Source organism: Lagenorhynchus albirostris, chromosome 4, assembly GCF_949774975.1.
Source record: "Lagenorhynchus albirostris chromosome 4, mLagAlb1.1, whole genome shotgun sequence".
Taxonomy (NCBI): domain Eukaryota; kingdom Metazoa; phylum Chordata; class Mammalia; order Artiodactyla; family Delphinidae; genus Lagenorhynchus; species Lagenorhynchus albirostris.
This window is the reverse complement of record NC_083098.1, coordinates 86,263,833-86,284,126: the sequence shown is the minus strand read 5'-3', so window position 1 is coordinate 86,284,126 and position 20,294 is coordinate 86,263,833. Positions and strand designations below refer to the sequence as shown.

At 42.7% G+C, this 20,294-nt stretch overlaps 1 protein-coding gene across 4 annotated transcripts in view; it reads left to right on the top strand.

The window, feature by feature from the left end:
- Positions 1 to 20,294, top strand: part of C4H4orf19 (chromosome 4 C4orf19 homolog) — an 83,885-nt gene that overhangs the window by 48,747 nt on the left and 14,844 nt on the right. The window contains exons 2-4 of one of the 4 annotated variants that reach the window (XM_060148376.1): positions 4,261 to 4,329; positions 16,558 to 16,607; positions 17,296 to 17,343. The gene's annotated coding sequence lies outside the window, so the exon portion shown is untranslated. Of the gene's footprint in view, positions 1 to 4,057; positions 4,153 to 4,260; positions 4,330 to 16,557; positions 16,608 to 17,295; positions 17,344 to 20,294 lie in introns of those variants that run through there. The other 3 variants (XM_060148374.1, XM_060148373.1, XM_060148375.1) reach the window with 3 other exon arrangements.

The following is a 20,294-nucleotide window of genomic DNA, read 5'->3' as shown; positions in this document are numbered from 1 at the left end:
AGAAAAGTAGGTGGATTGCCAAGTAACGGTGGGAAATACTTACAGTGCACCTTTTCTGGGTGATTATTAGGCAGCATTTTTTTCTGGTTTTGATGTTAAGAATATGTCAGGTTCTTTATTTTCATGGGACGTCCATTTTACCTAACTTATCAGAACTGATACTGAGAGGAAACCTTGAGGAAGATTTTGATCTCTTGGGATTTTGTTGTTAGTTGGAAGAGAAGCAACGTTGGTTTTTGGTATTTGTGTGTGTGTGTATCAGTGGCATTTAAGGAAGCAAGATGAAATAGGTAGTCCATACAGAAGTACCTCTCTCTCTCTTTTTTTTTTTTTTAGCTTTTGAAGATCACTGCTCCAAGAAACATACAATGTAAATACAAGGTCATTTGGCTGCCATCTGAGCAGAATAGATAGATAATGCTTTTCCTGGAGATTGAGTGCACACATGGATGTTATAGCTTCATGAAGTCTAGGAACTTAAGTCACAAGAACCCATGTCCAGGAAGCTCCTGGGAATCCATTCTAGTGTGGCCACAGTTGGGGTGTCTTCTGAACCTCGAAGCCGTTCCTTGAATTCAGCTCCCTTTAATCAAACCATACTGCCCTGGGTCTAGTAATATGAGGCCAAACGTTTAGGGCCAGCTGGTTAACAAATACTTATTGAGCTCCCACTTCATGCCTGGTGCTGGACTGAGCACCAGGCAGTTTCCTTACGGGATTTACATTCTAGCACAGAACAGGCTTAGAAGTGGGTGAAAATTCTTTCCGTTATTCATCTAAAATCAGTCGAATGTATGTCAAGCACTCTGTTACACACTAAGGAGGCAACTGTGAAAAATTCAGTCCCTTGTATGCGAGGTATGGCAGGTACTGTGGGAGCTCAGAACCAGGACCACTAGTTCATAGGGAACTACTGCTGGTGATTTACTTCCAGGGAGGAGAGAGCTCAGGGCAGTCCCAGTAAAAACTCCCAAAGCGTGAAAGAACTGAGGATTTCTCCTCATTATCCAACCCACCACTGTTTGGGGGATTTTTGCAGATGGGGCACGGGGGCCACAGTGATGCCAAGAGCAGGAGAGGGAGGAACAGGAGGTGGGAAGGGGTGTCGGAAGCAGATTCCAGTGTCCCTTTTCCCCTCCCTCTGGGTCTTCCCTGAAAGGCCCTCCCACTTCTGTCCAGCTCAGCCTGTTTTCCTGATCTTCTTTTAGGTCTGCCATGGGTGCCCGGTCAAAGATCAGAAAATCACTTCATTTTGATTCCACATTTGCTGTGAACTAAAGATCAGTATTTCAGCACATGTGCTTTTGCTCACAGTAACTCTGACAGGAAAGGGACATCATCATCATCATAGCCACTTTATGAAGGAGGACACTGGTGGCCTCTGCGTGAGTGACTTTTCTGGGTCCACAGTTAAATGTGGCAGTGCTGGGCTTCCCTGGTGGCGCAGTGGTTGAGAGTCCGCCTGCGGATGCAGGGGACGCGGGTTCGTGCCCCGGTCCGGGAAGATCCCACTTGCCGCGGAGTGGCTGGGCCCGTGAGCCACGGCCGCTGAGCCTGCGCGTCCGGAGCCTGTGCTCCGCAACGGGAGAGGCCACAACAGTGAGAGGCCCGCGTACCGCAAAAAAAAAAAAAAAAAAAAAATGTGGCGGTGCCAAGCCTGGAGCCACATATCCTGGGACTTTGGGTCCCAGTCAACAGAATGTGGCAGCTTTAGGGTCAGTCAGAGCTCAAATATTGGTGCTCCCACTAGCTCACCAGAGGATAAAAGGCAGATTGCTTAACCTCTTTAAGCTTTGCTTTCTCCCCTAATAAATGGGCTAAAAAATAGTATCTACCTCCTAAGGTGGTTGTGAGGGTTAAATGAGATATGCACATAAAGTGCTTGATGCGTGTAGTAAGCACTCAGTAAATATTATAATTCCATTATGAATAATAGGTACTAAATCAGATTCTGTGGTAACAAAATTGAATGAGACACAGCACCAGCCAGAGAGACAGACATCTACATAACAGACCACAAGGCCAAGGGATAGACTCTGAGTAAGCAGTTGGTTGGCATAGATGGTTCCATTTGGAGATGGGGACCAGGGGTCCAAAAGGCTCCACAGAGCAGATCGTAATGGTACTTTGACCCAGGAGGTAGAATTTCACTCGCCTTGCAAAGGTGAGCCCAGCTAATGAGACACAATTGTATTAGTTATCTATTGCTGTGTAACAAAGTACCCCCTCCCCACCCCCTGCATTAGCAGCTTAAAACAGCAAACATTTGTTATCTCACAGGAACCCAGGCACAGTTTAACAGGACACCGCTGGTTCAAGGTCTTTCGTGGGGTTATAGTCAAGCTGTTGGCCAGGGCCGTGTTCATCTCCTGGCTGCATATGAGCTAGAGAACCTGCTTCCAAGCTCCCTCAGGTGCCCACTGGCAGGCCTCCAAAGACCCACTGCCAAGTTCACTCACATGGTTCTGGCATGGCTTGGTTCCTCCTCATCTGCTTTGTTCATCCTGTAGGGCCAGAGTCAGCACTTCTTTTGTAGAGGGCCAGAGGGTCAATATTTTAGGCTTTGTGGGTCATACGACATCTGTAGCGACTACTCAACACTGCTGTGTAGCTCGAAAGCAGCCATAGACAACTCATAAATGAATGGGCATAGCTGTATTCCAGCAAAACTTTACTTAGCAAAAACAGGTGGCCTGACCCCTGCTCTAGATCTCTACAAGGACAGCAGCATGGTGTAGCAAAAATAATACTGGCAGCGGACTTCCCTGGTGGTCCAGTGGTTAAGAATCCGCTTTCCAATTCAAGGGACGCTGGTTTGATCCCCGATTAGGGATCTACAGGAGGAACAAACTAAGATCCCACGTGCCGCAGGACAACTAAGCCTGCACACCTCAACTACTGAGCCCATGTGCTCTGGAGCCTGCAAGCCACAACTAGAGAGCCCGTGCACCACAACGAAAGACCCCTCATGCCACAACGAAGATCCCACGTGCCACAACTAAGACCTGACACAGCCAAATAAATAAATATATTTTTTAAATAAATTTTAAAAAGTAATACTGGCAGTCACAGCCTCTCAGGGCTGCAGTTCCCAATCTGTAACACATGTGGGCTAGAGTAATATTTTCTCAGGGCCTTCCCACCCCAAAATGCTGTGACTCTAACTTTAATTTTTTTTTTTTTTTTTTTTGCGGTACGCGGGTTCTTACTGCTGTGGCCTCTCCCGTTGCGGAGCACAGGCTCCGGATGCGCAGGCCCAGCGGCCATGGCTCATGGGTCCAGCCGCTGTGCGGCATGTGGGATCCTCCTGGACCGGGGCACGAACCCGTGTCTCCTGCATTAGCAGGCGGACTCTCAACCACTGTGCCACCAGGGAAGCCCTCTAACTTTGATCTTTATTCACAGCAGTTTAATAGCCATTTATTTGTTCTCATTGTCTCTCTCTACTAAGACTAATAGCTTAGCCAGGGTGTCAAAACACTTCACAAATCTCACTGTAGAATGGGAGAAATTTAGCGAGGGACAGCTTAATTGACATGTTCAAGTCCCTCCTTTATTACATGTAGTCTCAGTCAGTCGTGGCGTGGCTGGCCAGCTTGGGGCAGAGAGTGATGGCCTCTTGGCAGCAGGGCCCTTGCCTGCCTACGCAAGCAAAGAGAGGCCCAGGAGCTGGAGGACCAGTAGCATCCTAATAAAATCTGCTAGTGATTCATTGCTTACCTGTGCCAATACCATGTATGTAATCCATGGGATAACAGCTCTTAGGTTCTTAAGATGCATATATTTAAGGAATCACAAATAGTGGAGTCTCTACAACAGGTACATGAGAGTTGACTCCCTGCCCCTGAAAATTTCTCTTGAAGTAATTGCACAGAAACCTATCGCTAACTTTTCTTTTTTGCATTACGCTTACAGTTAATATACAACCTGTTTTTTTTAGAACAACCATAATGTCAGATCAAGGTCACTCAGAGGTTGAAAGAGGCCTGGATTACTTTGTTGTTGTTGTTTCCAAGGCTACTGATATATTAAAGAAGTAAAATAATGACAAAGCAGGATTATGAAAATTGAAGAATATTTTAAATGCTTATCTGTACAGATTTGCAATATTGCACACATGCATAAAGGTGATAAAATTTTCCTATTCTCAAGGTAAAGTATTAGTTCACAGGAAACTGCTCGTGATTTACTATGGAAACGTGGGGCTGAAGTTCAAAGCTGTGTGATGAACATTGTTTTCTTTCAATCCTCCCCGTGTAGCTCTGGGCGTATATTTGGAGATACTCGTCAAGAGTCTGCATTGAGGCCCTTCATGAATGGGAAGCCCAGGTTAGTTGACCTCCTGTGTCCCATATTCCCACATTTCCTACCTGCCCCCATGATGATAGGCTTGATGACATGAATCCTGTCATATTGAAGACTTTATGGTGTGAATAAAAAAGCTTGAACTTTGAATCCTGGCTCCACCATTTACTAGTTGTGTAACCTTATATGAATTAGTTAAGCTTAATAAACCAGTCTCCATATTCATAAGATGGAGCTAGTAATGCTTATGTCACAGAGTTGCTGGGAAGAAAATGAAATAATGAGCGTCAAGTACCAAACACATACTGGATATTCAAGTGTCAGATACTATCACTACCACCACCACAACCACCACCACCCCCACACACACACACACTCTCTCACTCACTCACACATCAGATCCAGAGCCCAAGTTTGGGTTTTGAACATCTGTTGAGTGTAACTACACTGCCTTCCTGGGCCCAGTGAAGAGTCCTATGCCCACAGCTTCCCTGAGCTCCCGTTCACAAGTGAACTGACAGCCCCACAGCTGCGGTGACTTGGCCCACAGGCTCTGCCTCCATTTCATCCCCTCACCTGCCCTTGGTGAATGAAGGTGTGAGAGACAGTATGCAGCTCTGAGACACACTTCTTAGGCCACTTATGTGAGAAAACTGAGAATAGGACTTTATAAGTAGAAAAGGAAATATCCAAAGGGCATTGGAGCACCTACATGTTTACAGGATGACTGTCAGCCGTTTCTCCTGGGGTCCCTGCTGTTAAGAGGGACGCACCTTAAGCCTCTGCCTGGGAAGAGCTTGTGCCGCAAAGAGAGAGAAAAAAAGATTAACTTAATAGAAGTTAAAAATTTGCGTCTGATTCCCTAGCATCTATTGTTCAGGGTCTTTAAGTGGTTGGGAAGAGAGGATTTCTGCCTGTATAGGTAATTGCTGGGCAGGTTTTCCTTGGTCTTTTACCCATATAGAGCTCTGAATTTGAAGAGCAGTGATGCCTTGCAGATCCAGCATTTCCTGGTTTATGATGGAGAAATAGCCTCCTGGCTGTCTCTAATGACTGGGTCCTATAGATCATCTTTACTTTGTATCAGAAGAAAATTAGGAAATGGAAAGGCAAGAAAATCAAAATCATGTCACACATTACAGTTATGTAAAGTTTATAGTCAGCACCATAGACACTGAACTTGGAAACTGCAAGGAGGGTAACTTTACTGAAAAAGGAAAGTTCCAAAAATGTTAAGCGATAGAGAAAAATGGTTAATTAGCTGGCATAATATATCTTCCATTATTAATTATATAATAATTAATTGGAATAATTTGCAGCCATTTAAAAATATCATTGTGGGGACTTCCCTGGCGACCCAGTGGTTGAGACTTTGCCTTCCAAGGTAGGGGGTGCAGGTTCAATCCCTGGTCAGGGAGTTAAGATCCCACATGCCTTGTGGCCAAAAAACCAAAAAAACATAAAGCAGAAGCGATATTGTAACAAATTCAATAAAGACTTTTAAAATGGTCCACATCAAAAAAATCTTTAAAAAAAATTTTAAAAATAAAACAATCATTATGAACATTATGGATTGTCATGGGAAAGGCTTGAAACATAATGTTAAAGGGGAAAATAGCAGGACGTGAAGTTGTTTATATATTGTGTAAAACAGGTATGCTGTTCTTGGATTGGAAGAGTCAACACTGTGAAAATGACTATACTACCCAAAGCAATCTACAGATTCAATGCAATCCCTATCAAACTACCACTGACATTTTTCACAGAACTAGAACAAAAATTTCACAATTTATATGGAAACACAAAAGACCCCGAATAGCCAAAGCAATCTTGAGAAAGAAAAACAGAACTGGAGGAATCAGGCTCCCTAACTTCAGACTATAGTACAAAGCTACAGTAATCAAGACAGTATGGTACTGGCACAAAAACAGATATATAGATCAATGGAACAGGATAGAAAGCCCAGAGATAAACCCACGCACATATGGTCACCTTATCTTCGATAAAGGAGGCAAGAATATACAGTGGAGAAAAGACAGCCTCCTCAATAAGTGGTGCTGAGAAAACTGGACAGCTACATGTAAAAGAATGAAATTAGAACACTCCCTAACACCATCCACAAAAATAAACTCAAAATGGATTAAAGACCTAAATGAAAGGCCAGACACTGTAAAACTCTTAGAGGAAAACATAGGCAGAACACTCTATGACATAAATCACAGCAAGATCCTTTTTGACCCACCTCCTAGAGAAATGGAAATAAAAACAAAAATAAACAAATGGGACCTCACGAAACTTAAAAGCTTTTGCACAGCAAAGGAAACCATAAACAAGATGAAAAGACAGCCCTCAGAATGGGAGAAAATATTTGCAAATGAAGCAACTGACAAAGGATTAATCTCCAAAATTTACAAGCAGTTTATGCAGATCAATATCAAAAAAACAAACAACCCAATCCAAAAATGGGCAGAAGACCTAAATAGACATTTCTCCAAAGAAGGCATACAGATTGCCAACAAACACATGAAAGAATGCTCAACATCATTAATCATTAGAGAAATGCAAATCAAAACTACAGTGAGATATCATCTCACACCAGTCAGAATGGCCTTCATCAAAAAATCTAGAAACAATAAGTGCTGGAGAGGGTGTGGAGAAAAGGGAACCCTCTTGCACTGTTGGTGGGAATGTAAATTGATACAGCCACTAGGGAGAACAGTATGGAGGTTCCTTAAAAAACGAAAAATAGAACTACCATACGACCCAGCAATCCCACTACTGGGCATATACCCAGAGAAAACAATAATTCAAAAAGAGTCATGTACCAAAACGTTGATTGCAGCTCTATTTACAGTAGCCAGGACATGGAAGCAACCTAAGTGTCCATCAACAGGTGAATGGATAAAGAAGATGTGGCACATATATACAATGGAATATTACTCAGCCATAAAAAGAAACGAAATCGAGTTATTTGTAGTGGGGTGGATGGACCTAGAGTCTGTCATACAGAGTGAAGTAAGTCAGAAAGGGAAAAACAAATACCGTATGCTAACACATATATATGGAATCTAAAAAAAAAAAGGTCATGAAGAACCTAGGGGCAAGACGGGAATAAAGACACAGACCTACTAGAGAATGGACTTGAGGACACGGGGAGGGGGAAGGGTAAGCTGGGACAAAGTGAGAGAGAGTGGCATGGACTTATGTCTACTACCAAATGTAAAATAGATAGCTAGTGGGAAGCAGCCGCATAGCACAGGGAGATCAGCTCAGTGCTTTGTGACCACCTAGAGGGGTGGGATAGGGAGGGTGGGAGGGAGGGAGACACAAGAGGGAAGAGTTATGGGGACATATGTATATGTATAACTGATTCACTTTGTTATAAAGCAGAAACTAACACACCATTGTAAAGCAATTATACTCCAATAAAGATGTTAAAAAAAACAGGTATGCAGATGGACATAAACTAAAACAAATCCTGGGGAAAATACTGAGCATCTAACACAGGTTAGATTGCTATGATTACAGCTGGCTTTTTTCTTCCCTTTTCCCAAACTTTGTATGATTTGTGCATGTTTGTGTATAATCACATCTATTTTATATATATGTATTTTACATATAAATATGTACACATACAAACAGCTTTTTTTAATGAGAAAAGTTCTTTAAGCATTTGGAAAAGATTGGAGATATTTATGAGCAGAGCAGCTACAAAAGAAAAAAAAAGTTTTTATACTTAAAAAAAGTACTTAGACTTTGTACCAAGGACTAAACTTTAAAATCCATCAATAGATGAATGAATTTTACACTTTATACTGCAGATGACCGTGCTTTAGTGAAGTAACTAGGGTCGTTCTTTTTTTCCATAGAGATTCTAGATATCAATCACGGTTTTGTTTTCCCTTGGTTTAAATGGCATTCCTCTTTGATCATTACTTCGCACTGGGAAAAGATATTTCCTTGTGCAAAGTAGTGGTTAGCTTCTTATAACCTCAGACAACAAAGGGCCCCTGTGTGAGGATGCAGGAATTCGTCTTGGAATACAGGGAAGGCCCCCAGCTGAATCGTATCCAAGGAAGATGCTGCAAAGCTTGCAAAGCTAGTTCGGAGAAAGGAGCCCAGCTGGAGATCTTTTCTTTCTATTCACATATTGGCCCTGCTTGAGAGGTGGGGGTGGGGGGAAGCCCATAAAAGGAAACCCGAAAACAAGCCTGAATGCGTTTACAAATTACAAGGAAAAGTTAATTCTGGCAACCAGCGTTGGTGCCAACTCAGGCTTATCATGTTTAGCATTTAACTCCACTTGGGGAGAAACTTTGTTTTTCTTCTCATGGAAGTTAAAGAAGGCAACAGAGATGGACTGTATGGTGTTAAGTTCTGAATGCAAACCTGTCTGTGGGTAAGTCACAGGCTGGCTCAGTTCCCCTTGGCCACCTGTACTCTCGGCCCACCGTGAGTCCCACGTGTTGCCGCCATTTATTATTGTGAACTGCGAATCTCATCAAGCCAGGCCCTGAGCATGGCATTCGCAGCCCTCCTCTACCTGACTCCTGTGGGTTTATGTGTGACCATGCTTCCTTTTTCACCACCCACAAGCCTCTTCCCCTCCAGCCACCTTCTCATGCCCTTCAGCTTCCCCTCGACCTTGGGAGGGTTTATAGAATGACACGTAGTACCTGCGGGTGGACGCTGGCATGTCCTGGGCTTTGGGTAAATGCCAGTACCCTTCCCCCTTCTTCCTCTCGCCCTTCTTTGAACTTAAATTCCTCTTCCTCTCATAGGTACTAAAGTTGCTGGTCAATGATAGGTCCTTCCGCAAAAGCCAGAAATCAGGGCAGTGATGAGAAGAAATGAGAGGTGCGGAGAGTCAGCCCTCGTCTTCATTGAGGGCCCCTCTTCACCTGTAGATTAAGAATGACGAGAAGAATAGCAGCTGCCGTTTTTTGTGCTTCTGCCACCGGCTTATCCTGATTCCTGCGTTATCTATAAACCTGGCATCTGAAAAAACAAAGGCCCAGAGAGGTTGAGAGATTTGCTTGAGGCCACACAGCTATAAGTAGTGGAGGTAAAATTCAAACTCAGGAGTTTCTGAGTTCTCCAGAACTCTCCCCTCTTTTCATGACACAGAAGTGCTTTCCCAAAGGCTCAAAGACTATTAGTCACCAGCAGCACTTGCCCCCAACATCTGTGATCAAACAGTATCAGGACATGTAAGAAAGACCCATTTCTAGTTCCACCCATGGCTCCAATTGAAAACTAAACTTGGAGTAAAAATTCCACTCCGTGTACAGATAACTAGTTAAATATCAAACTCAGCAAGGCTCTACTTACTAATAGACCCATGGAATGTGATCCCTTCAGGGGTTTGATGTACTTGAAAACACTATAAAAATCACCATTTAAGAACCTGTAGACCAGTACCATCTAACAGAATTTCCTGTGATGAGAAAAATGTTCTGTGTCTACCCTGTCTGATACGATAGCCACTAGCCACATGTGGCTTTCAAGCACTTGAAACGTGGCTGGCTGGTGTAACCAGGAACTGAACGTTTAATGGACTTAATTTTTAGTAATTTAAATAGCCACCTATGGCTAGTAGTTACCATATTGGGCTGTGTGGCTCTAGAATATTCTGACAGGTTGATTGCTGGTCCCCACCTTGTCATGATGCTTTGCCTCTAAGCTCTATTATGTCACTGGATCGTAATTATTTGTTTTTGTTTTGCCCACCCCACCAGGCTGTAAGCAGTTCATCCTGCTAAGTCATCTCTTTTTAGCACATGACCTGGCCCACGGTACTAGGCATTAAATAATTAATGTAGGTTAAATAAATGGATGGGAGTCAGCTTTTTTCAAAAGCATCATTGTTATTGCTTGCTATCATCTGGTTTACCCTTTCTCATGACTTTGCTCTTAGGACTAAATTGGTTCCCAAATCTTCAGATAAAGCCCAGACTGCTTACTCGTGATCACATCTTTCTTTCCTCAAAGGAACTCACTTCTTTCACTGATTATTTTGCTTATTTGCCTCAGTTTCTCTAAATGAATGTTTCTATTACCATTTCTTGATTTTTAATTTTTTTTTAGTGTTTCAGACATTATATCTTCCAGTGTGGTAAAAGATGGTTCAGCTTCCACCCCTTGCCCCACCACACGTAAGAAATGTTCCCACTCCCTACTGAACGCCCCCCTCCCGTTTTAGTTAGATGAATAACTAGTATTTATTATAACTATGTAAATGCAGTTCACAGCTAAGCCAGGTAGGGAAGTATAATTAAATTTCCTTTCCTGAACATCTTTTTCTCTGAAGGTAACAAATGGCTCATTTTTTTCATCTGTTCAGTATTCTACATCCTTACCACTGATTTGACCCCAAAGTCTTTCCCTATTGTATATATATCTTTCTCTTTGGGACACTTCAGTGATTCTATCAGTTTCATCTCTTAAAAGAAAACTGCCCAGAGCCTTCTCATCTTCTCCAGTCAGAATGAGCTGTCCTCCAGGCTGTGCACGTTGCTGGCATTCTGGGGTCTCCCATCACCATCGTCCTGGGGGTTACTTTTGTCTCTCTCCTGTGTTTGATGCCCTATCTCCTGTATTCCTTGTCTTCCGCTCTTGGTTTACTACCTCATTTGTTTGTTACATCTTCTAATAGCCTCCTTCCCAGGAGGGGAAGGTATATGAATGGTAAAATTTTTGAGACCTTTCTTATCTGAAAATGTCTTTATAGTACCCCCTCCCTTCATTGGTGGTTTGGCCAAGTTCAGAATAGTGTGTGTGTGTGTGTGTGTGTGTGTGTGTGTGTGTGTGTGTGTGTGTGTGTGTGTGTGTGTGTGTGTGTGTGTTTAAGAAGTCTAAAACCATTCTGATCCCCAGCTCTTTGTATATGATCAGTTTTTTTCTTTCTTGAAGCCTGTAGGAGCTTTACTTTTATGTCAGTTCTATTTAATTCTTCATGTCTTTATCTCCTTTGCGAATTTATATGAGATTTCCTCATGTTTCTCTTCTAGACTCTCCATTGAAATATTCATGTTTGCTGTCTTGTTTTAATTTCCAAGAACGTTTTATTGTTGCTCTCTCATTATTTTTTTATTGAAGTATAGTTGATTTACAGTGTTTCAGGTGTACATTCAGTTACACGTGTGTGTGTATGTGTATATATATATATATATATATACTTTTTTAGATTCTTTTCCATCATAGGTTATTACAACATACTGAATATAGTTCCCTATGCTATACAGTAGGTCCCTGTTGTTTATCTATTTTATATATAGTAGTCTGGAATTTGGAATCCCAAATTCCAAATCTATCCCTCCCCTCCCTTTCTCCTTTGGTTTGTTTTCTATGTCTGTGAGTCATTTTCTGTTTTGTAAATAAGTTCATTTGTATCATTTTTTTAGATTCCACATATAAGTGATATCATATGATCTTTGTCTGGCATTTCACATATAAGCAATATCATGATATTTGTCTTTCTCTGTCTGGCTTACTTCACTTAGTATGATAATCTCTAGGTCCATCCATGTTGCTGCAAATGGCATTATTTCATTTTTTATGGTTGAATAGTATTCCACTGTATGTACCACAACTTCTTTATCCATTCCTCTTTTGATGGACATTTAGGTTGCTTCCATGTCTTAGCTATTGTAAACAGTGCTGCAATGAGCATTGGGGTGCATGTATCTTTTTGAGTTAGAGTATTCTCCAGATATAAGTTCAAGAGTAGGATTGCTGATCACATGGTAACTCTGTTTCTGGTTTTTTAAGGAACCTCCATACTGTTCTCCATGATGGCTGCACCAATTTATGTTCCCACCAACAGTGTAAGAGGGTTCCCTTTTCTCTGCACCCTCTCCTCCGCTGAAGTCTTGAACCCCTCAAAGTCATCCACAAGGGTTGGGATCAACTATTTCCACACTCTTGTGTATGTTGATATCTTGACATCTTCCCGTGGATCACAGATGTTCTTAACGGCATCTAGAATGGTGAATCCTTCCCAGACTTTTCAACTGACTGTGCCCAGATCCATCAGAGCAATCACTGTCTATGGGAGTTATAGCAGCCTTTCAAGTCATATTTCTTAAATAATAAGACTAGAAAGTCAAAATTACTTTTTGATCCATGGGCTGCAGAGTGGACGTTGTGTTAGAAGACATGAAAACAACATTAATCTCGTTGTACATCTCCATCAGAGCTCTTGGGTGACCAGGTTCATTGTCAATGAGCAATAATGTTTTGAAAGGAATCTTTTTTCAGAGCAGTAGGTCTCAACAGTGGGCTTAAGATAGTCAGCAAACCATATTGTAAACAGATGTGCTGTCATCCAGGCTTTGTTGTTCCATGTATAGAGCACAGGCAGAGTAGATTGAGCATAACTTTTGAGGGCCCTAGGATTTTCGGAATGGTAAATGAGCATTGGCTTCACCTTAAAGTCACCAGCTGCATTAGCCCATAACAAGGGGGGCAGCCTCTCCTTTGACGCTTTGGAGCCAAGCACTGACTGCTGTCTAGCTATGAAAGTCTCAAACGGCATCTTCTTCCAATGTAAGGCTGTTTCATCTACGTTGAAAATCTGGTGTTTAGTGTAGCCACCTTCATTAAGTGTCTTGGCTAGATCTTCTGGATAACTTGCTGCAGCTTCTACATCAGTACTTGCTGCTTCTCCTCTCACTTTTATGTTATGGAGACGGCTTCTTTCCTAAACCTCACGAACCAACCTCTGCCAGCTTCAAACTTTTCTTCTGCAGCTTCCTCACCTCTCTCAGCCTTCACAGAATTGAAGAGAATTAGAGCCTTGCCTTGGGTTAGGCTTTGGCTTAAGGGACTGTGGTGGCTGATTTGATCTTCTACTCAGACCACTACAACTTTCTCCATATCAGCAATAAGCCTGTTTCACTTTCTTATCATTCATGTGTTCACTGGAGTAGCATTTTTAATTTCCTTCAAGAACTTTTCCTTTGCATTTACAACTTGGCTAACTGGTGCAGGAAGCCTAGCTTTCAGCCTCTCTGAGCTTCTGGCATGCCTGCCTCACTAAGCTTGATCATTTCTAGCTTTTGATTTAAAGTGAGAGACATGTGACTCTTCCCTTCACTTGAACACTTAGGGACCACTGCAAGGTTATTAACTGGCCTAATTTCAATATTGCTGTGTCTCAGGGAATGGGGAGGCCTGAAAAGGGGAGAATGGGGAACAGCTGGTTGGTGAAACAGAGCACACAAACATTTATCAATTAAGTTCGCTGTCTCACATGGCTGCGGTTTGTGGCACTGCAAAACAGTTACAATAGTAACATCAAAGATCACTGATCACAGGGGCTTCCCTGGTGGCGCAGTGGTTGAGAGTCCGCCTGCCGATGCAGGGGACGCGGGTTCGTGCCCCGGTCTGGGAGGATCCCACGTGCCGCGGAGCGGCTGGGCCCGTGAGCCATGGCCGCTGGGCCTGCGCGTCCGGAGCCTGTGCTCTGCAACGGGAGAGCCCACAGCGGTGAGAGGCCCGCGTACCACAAAAAAAAAAAAAAAAAGATCACAGATCACTGTAACAAATATAATAATAATGACAACATTTGAAATAATGTGAGAATTACCAAAATGTGACACAAAGACACAAAGTGAGCAAATGCTGTTGGAAAAATGGTGCCGATAGACTTGCTCAACGCAGGGTTGCCACAAACCTTCAACTTGTAAAAACAAAACAAAACAGAAAAACATGCAATAGTTACGAAGCACAATAAAACGAGGTGTACCGGGACTTCCCTGGTGGTCCAGTGGTGAAGAATCCACCTTACAATGCAGGGGATACAGGTTCGATCCCTGGTCAGTAAACTAAGATCCCACATGCCGCAGGGCAGCTAAGCCTGCACACCACAACTGCTAAGCTTGCGCGCCTCAACTAGAGAGCCTGCATGCCACACGCTACAGAGCCCACGCACTCTGGAACCCGCACACCACAACTACAGAGCCCACGCATTCTGGAGCCCGTGTGCCACCAACTAGAGAGAGAAAATCCGCATGCCACAACTAGAGAGAAGCCCATGCACTGCAATGAAGAGCACGCGCACTGCAACAGAAGATCCCGTGTGCCACAACTAAGACCCAATGCAGCCAAAAAATAAATAAATAAATAATAATCAAAATAAAACGAGGGCTTCCCTGGTGGCGCAGTGGTTGAGAGTCCGCCTGCCGATGCAGGGGACACAGGTTCGTGCCCCGGTCCGGGAAGATCCCACATGCCGCGGAGCGGCTGGGCCCGTGAGCCATGGCCGCTGAACCTTCGCGTCCGGAGCCTGTGCTCCACAACAGGAGAGGCCACAGCAGTGAGAGGCCCGCGTACCGCAAATAATAATAATAATAATAAAACGAAGTGTACCTACACTGTTATCCAAGGCAGAAAGTGATCAGAGCCGTCCAGTTTCTGTGGAAATTAAAAGAATGGAGTAATTACCTTTAGGTGGGATTTTTTTTAAATCTTCATGGAGTTTTGAAGGAGTTTTGAAGGATCAGTAGAATTCTGCAAAATACCAATGGGCATGGAGGCATGCCAACTGGGGGAAACAATATGTGCAAAGGTATAGAAATAAGAAAAAGTGTATATAGACATGTTTAGAAAACAGTGAAAAATCCAGGTTGGCCGGAAATCGTAGTGGCTAGAGGAGTTTCAGGGATAATCTAGGAAGGCCAATTGGTACCATATTGTGGCAGGTCTTGGATGCCTAGCTGGGGCCATTAATGATTGGTAGGCAATGCAGAGCCAGTTAAGGCTTCTTAAAGGGGAGTGACTTGTTGAGAGCTATTCTTTGCATGCCTGGTTCCATCTCATTCTTTGGGTCCCAGTTTACATGCTCCCTCTTCAAAGTTCCATCCCTCACTCTAAGGAGGTTCTCACCTGCAACTCTGAACTGCCACATCCCGTTGGTTTCCTACAAAACACTTGTAGGAAAGTTGTCATATCTGTCTAGCAACCGCATGGCAAGTTCCAAGTTCTTTAAACACCAGCCAATCCAGAGTATTCACTCTCCCGCACATAGGGCTGTCGTTCTGTAGGGCACACAGCATGGTGTCCCATTCACTGCAGTTTAGTGGTGCCTGACACACAGTAGGGGTTGAATTATCTGGTGACTAAATAATACCCCATCCTTTCCCGACTTCTCTTTGTCACATTCCCTCTGCCTAGAAGGCCCTCCCTCCTCACTTCACCGTCATCATTTTTCTATCTGCCACGGTTCTTCCCATCTTTCTATGAATGCATAGTTCAGGTGCTGTCAGCCCAGTTACACAACCTCCCAATCCTGAACCCCCTCAGCTCTTGTGTTCCTCTGGTGGCATTATGTGCGCCCTGCCTAATATTTTAGTGATTTGTAACCTAACCTTTTCTTGTCTCCTTGCCCTTCCCAACAGCTCTCTGAAGGCCTGGATTTTGTCTTTCTTGTGTCTTCCTTTTCAAATAATATTTGAGTTGAATTATAAGTACTTGGTAAAAATTAAGAATAACATTCATGTGACATTTGAGCAGTGTATTAGATTTTAAGGAATTAGGAAACAGTAAGAAGTAATACTGAGTGAAAAGACATTGCTGACAGAAAATGAAATTGAATTTCCAAAAGGATATAACCATTCTAATGTTATATGATACATTTAAGGCAGAATTCATTATCCCAAAAGGTAGTTTACTTGGAAGTGGGCTAAGAGCATTTCTCTGAAAAGTTTTGTCTATGTATAGTGAATTATTCTAATAATTTTATTGAAATATTATGCATATATTCATTGAAACTTTGTTTGATATGTCTCCAAGAAGTAAATTCCTTGAATTATTTTTCTGCTTAGTTGAAACTTTACCCATCAGAGAAGAGGTGTATTGTCATGTAATGTTTATCAACAGCAACAACTAACAATAGCTTCTGGTTATTGAACAATTCCAACATGCCTAGCATGTGATAAGCAGCTTTCCTGTTGTACCATTTAAATCTCACTATAATATGTTATAGATGCAACACTGACATTTGGGTAAATTGTTCATTGATCATTAATTGAGTATCAGAAGCTGGGCTGCAAACTCAGGCTGGCAAATTTCAAAGCCCTTGGCTGCCTGGGCTAAATGTTCTAGGCCAGGAATTCTTTTCCCGCACATCACTGCCTGGGCCTCTCAGGAAATGCTTTCTGCTGTGGCTTTCAAGATGCAACTTGGCTGTGAAAAGGAGGCAACTTGTAGACCTCAGTTTTCAACTTTCTTTTTTTTTTTTTTTGGTGGCAGGAAGAGAAGTTAAACTTCTAGAGAAACCTAATGGACGATCTCCACAACAGGTAAGCTGTTCTTTTTTGTGTGCTTTGGGAAGAAAGTCTGTTCTTTCCACTTTCCATTACATTTTATATTATTCGGTCTTCCACTACAGTTCTTATTACCTGAAACATTAAAGCCAGTAGACAGAGCAATCCCCAAAGTCTATTCTTTCTGACTCATTCAGGTTTGAGTAGAATTCTGTTATTTCCGTTTTACTTTTGTTGTTTAGGGGATACAGTTCTAAAACGGGACAAATGGTATGACCATACAAGTCTTCACACTGAAAGGTTTACAATATGGGGCTGAATCAAGAAGGCTGAGTGTTACCTTGTTTGAGCTCAGCTAGAAACGTGCACCTCAGGCCACTCCAAGTTTTCACCATTCTGCACATGCCCAAAAATGACCCCCAAAACACAGCAATTATTCATCTGGAACTTACAGTTAAATTTTAGCCAGTAGATAAATTCACAACTATGGAATCCACAAATAATGAGGACCAATTGTACACATAAAGCACGTGGATTAACACCGGGTACATAGGAAGCTCTGTGTAAGTTTGCTGTTTTTATCATCATCTTCATTATTCTATGTTATTAAATATCCTGAGGGTCTTAGACACCTTTGAAAAGTTTTAGGCCCGGGGAAATGATAAGATTCAGATTTATGTGACTTAGATCATGTGACTTCCATGTGGCAAATGTATTATTTTAGAAGACACAGGTGGATGCAGGAGACAAGAGGATTTTGCAGTAAATTCAGGTAAGAAAAAAGTGATAATGTTTTAGGACGAGGCAAGGGTGGTGCACACGTAGAGAAAAGAGTGGGCTTACTAAGAAAGAGAGTGTAAGTGGTAGCATCCCCTGGAAGGTGGTCCGGAACCCCACCAGCCCCATTATCTGCTCACCTGTGGCCACAAGTCTTCTCCGGTCTTTTCCCAAGATTACTCAGGTGCTCCTTGCCTTATGTAACGTGTTACATGACATAGTTTAATCTCATACTTTTAATACTCTATTAGTCATGTATTTATATGTCTGTCTTCCTTGCTAGACTGTGAACTCTTTTCAGCTCCCTGGAATCGAGTTCAGTACCTGTACGTAATAGGTGCTCAGGAAACATTTGGCGCATGAATGATGGGTGGTGAGCCCTTTAACAAACTGCAGAGATCTCTCCCTCTTTGTGTCCTAGTTACTAGTAGAGTGTCTTGTCCTCAGTTAAGTGCTCAGGGATATTTGAGACCTCAGAACCATGCTCAGTCTTTTCAAGTGCAAAAACTATTTTTACTGTACTTCAAGGAAACATTGGTGACCCAATTCTGCACATATAGGGTTTTCTGCAAACATGAGACAATCTGTTTTTTCTTGTCCTCTGACCAGTCCATGCTTCCAGCCTTGAGTCCAGAAGCACATTTATAAAATAAGGTGGTTGCGTGGTAGGATGTTCTCTAAGATTCGCTGAGGTTTGGGCATCTAGGATACTGGGAATTACCCAGAACTACTTCACTGTAAGCATCCAGCCCTGAGCTGTGCTTGCTTTTAAAGCTATCATTATTTATAGCTTTACAAGACTGTATTATATAAACGTCTCCCCACGTCGCCTCCTCTGCAACTTCCTCATCATTTCCAGAACTTAACTTTTTCTAAATGCTTCAGGTTTCTCCCAGACTTCTCCCACCTCCCAGATAAGGCTGCTTATCAGTGTTGGAGACATACTGTGTGTTGGAGACACGCCTAATTCCCACGCGGTTTCAGGGAGAATTTGGTCAGAACATCACCCATTTCTATTCACAGTGTCTAAAAGTCATTAAGCCAGTGGTTACATAATATTCTCATGGACAATGGCCGTGAAGATGAGAGCAGCCCACATTTACTAAGAACCTACTACTTGCCAGTCATACTTTGCCAAGCCCATCACGTGTGTAAGCCATGTGATTCTCATAAGAACCCTGCACAATTAGATGTTACTGTTTCCTCTGTCTAATGGTTGGCAAAGCTGAGATTCAGAGAAGTTAAGCAGCTTACTCAAGGTCATCCAGCTTAGAACAGGCCAGTCCAGATTTTGACTCCAGAGCCCACTCCCTTCATTACAATAGACTGTCTTCTGTGTCCTGGATCTTAAAATTCTTCCTCCTCTTCTTCTGAACCCATATATGATTTTATACATGTACTTTGACCAGTCCTTCTGTTAACGTGGCCGTAAAAATGAAATCAACCACACACTAATGCAAGAGTGTCTCGGATGTTTTTAAGCAGATTCTCTACTAAAGATTGGTGATGCTGAGCTTCCAATCAGCCAGAGTCAAGATCAGCCCCAAGCTGAGTTGAGATGAGTTTTGTCAGATGATACGGTTACTATGGTGGTCAAGAGTATGAAGGAAGGGGGCCACTGAATCCCACATGAAAAAGACATAGAACTGCACATGTTAAGTGAAAACACGTCATCTTCCCTTCAAATTTTTGAAATCCTCTTCTCAAATACACTCTGTTTGTACCATCTGAAGATTCTCCAGAGTGTACTTGTTCATACTCCCTGAAACTGAAAAACACCCAGAAGGTCATGGCCTGCCCCCATCTTCAGTTGGGTCTGAATCTTGGTTCTGTGGTCATGTATCCCCGATAATGATCTGGTTTGGTTTGGTGTTCAGTGATATGGTGTTCAGTGATATGGTCATGTATCCCCGATAATGATCTGGTTTGGTTTGGTGTTCAGTATATTGGTTCATCAGTGAACAAGATTCTACCCAAGTAGTCGAGTTCAGGGTAAATACCTAAGCCCGTATCATTGATGATAAATTGTCATTTTAAGTGAGATTGCGTACGTGATTAGTTGAGCTCTCTATAACGTCTGGTTCACTTCAGAGCTGTCTGTGATAATCTGCCTGACTTCCTCAAGGCATACTTCAAAAGCAATTGATAAGCACATGGTGATATCTGGATTACCAACTCTGTCTTAAACTGTTGAATTAGAGACTCACTGAAGGCTTTAGGGGCATATTAAAAATAAACTTCCTGCCACTACATTGATAATGGGGAATGGGTTAATACGGCCAGGTGCCCATGTGAATAATAGGAGATGCCCTTTGTACTTTAGTAGACATGAGGAACATCGAAACGTATATTAACCGCCGTCACCCACACGCGTGAATGTTTTGAGTACTTTCACGAGATTACTAAATGCGAAGGTCCATGTGTCCCCTACACATTCTCCAGTGGCAGTTTTAGAATATATATAGGAAGAGTTTAAGAGCTTGGAAGGGAAGATAGGAGACTTGTCTGGAAGTTACATTACACAGCAAACAAACTGATTTTGGGTGGGAAAGGGAAGAGAACTTGATGGAGTTGATGGAGGGGCTAAAATCCCTTCCCCAGCCACTGTGGACACCCCCTCCCATGTCAGGTATGCAACATGCATAAACCTATACAATAGATAATACCAATTTTTGCAGAGTCCAATACTGTTATTGTATATTACTTAATAACTTAGCTAGAAAGCCTTTGACCAGGATATTATTTGTATTAGGCAAGGTCCAGCCAGGAATGGGAACTCTTCCTTTCAGACAGAGGGACGTTATAATCAGTGGGTTATGTGGGTATTGGAAGAGCTGGGAAACCAAATGAGATGGTGAGGCAACACAGAGATGGTCGAGGCAGGGAGACATTACCACCCCAGGATGAGACACAGAACCAGATGCTGGGGCAATGGCTGACGCCATG